This window comes from Oryzias melastigma, unplaced genomic scaffold, assembly GCF_002922805.2.
Source record: "Oryzias melastigma strain HK-1 unplaced genomic scaffold, ASM292280v2 sc00379, whole genome shotgun sequence".
NCBI lineage: Eukaryota > Metazoa > Chordata > Actinopteri > Beloniformes > Adrianichthyidae > Oryzias > Oryzias melastigma.
In genome coordinates, this window is record NW_023416976.1 from 41785 (window position 1) to 43652 (window position 1868).

A 1868-nucleotide genomic window follows, 5' to 3' on the forward strand; every position below is an offset into this window, starting at 1 on the left:
GACTAAAAATGAATGGAAAGATTTGAAAACTAAAACACATTTTTTTTTTTAAATCAAGCATGACTACATTTTGGTGTAGTTTAACCTAGAGAGGTAAGGGTTAGATAAGGGGGAGAATTGCAACCATCGCCTCCTTACAAAAAGAACCCAATTTGGAGCTAGAACTTTATGTAAATGCAAGTACATTGCAACATTTAGGTAGAGATGGATTGGAGAACTCAGTGAGAGGAGGAGTGGAAAATCAGAGCACCTCTCTGACCCCTGCAGACAGGGGAATAAGAGAAACCAGGCCCTCAGTGGTAAAAAAAATGGGAATTACACCCCTACTGGACATGAGAGGACGTGGTGGCAGAGGTAGAGGTCAGTATAGAGGATGTTGGTCATGTGGAGAAGAGGAACATCTGACTAGGGACTGTTCTCGACAGAAACCATCAGCATGACAAGACCAGGAATAACAGAATAGATGTCCTCAAAGAACAGTAGACAAAGTAGAACAGAACCACTTGTGTTTGAAGACTTTAAATTAGAACATGTGATTGAGCTAAACTTCCAAGATATACTTCCAAAAGAAAATTCAAAACCAGAAATAACTCTTTTAGTTGATGGGATTCCGGTGACCTCTTTGTGTGACACTGGAGCATGTAGGACCACCTGTAGGGAAAAAATTCCAGGACTGAGAGCCTCAGGGTCAAATGTAATGGTCAGATCAGCAGATGGGAATGCTAGGTCGGTGCAGGAGTCAGATCTGGTGTGGGTACGAGATCCTAATGGAAGTTCATGTCAGCTTTCTGTTTTGATGCTTTATGAATGTCCCGTAAATCTTCTAGGAAGAGACGGACTGCTGATGTTAGGACTAGCTTTAGTGCCCACTTCTGAAGGATTTATTGAAGTAAAAAGGAAAAGTGATTTGCAGAAGAAAGATATTTTGGCACTACAAGGTCATGGAGAACCTTGTTACTATTACACATTAGAGGTTCCCAACAAGGCACCCCACAACACAGGTGCAGAACTCTTGAACGAAGGAAGATTTTAACTATGAGGAGCAGCTGCAAAGAATAACCCCCACAACAGTGCGAGTTGACTATCTGTATTCAGATGTCCAAAGCAATTCAGTAGCAAGAGTAGTTCTTCGACCAGAACTTAGGGATCTTTACAAAATGTGTAAGACTCCACACATCTTGTTATGCAAAAGTAAAAGCAGTGCATGGAAAGACTTAGGACAAATGGTCCAAGAAGGAGATGTAGCAGAAGACTGGGCTGTGACAGGAATAAACACGTGGTATAGTGCTAATGCAGGGCTGACCAGGAAGTTGTTGTCCTGGGTAATCACTGTTCAGGCTGGCATATACTTACAGGAATCAGACACATGAGACACCTATCTGATTACAGAAAAGGAAGATGTAATACTTTCTAAAGTTCCTCTGGAATTATGGTCCGCGGGACCCACTGATGTAGGATTAGTAAAAGGAGCTTTACCAGTCCAAATAAGACTAAAAACTGAATATAGACCATGTGTGAGACAATACCCATTAAAGCCAGATGCACAATACTGAACCCTGCTACGATACTACCACTTCCTGTAGACAGAAAACCACATGATTGTCAAGAATTAGCAGAACAAACAGCAAAAAGCAGGCAGGACCTGAAAGATCAGCCTTTAGCTACAGGAGTTGTGTTATTTGTGGATGGCTCTTCCAGAAAGAATGAACAGGGAAAAGCTCAAACAGGTTATGCAGTAGTGACTGATAACACAATATTAAGTGGAAAAATGACCCTCAAGTTATTCAGTTCAAGAGGCAGAATTAGTAGCTCTAACTGAAGCATGCAAATTAATGGAAGGAAAACGTAACAATATAAAAGACAGTCAA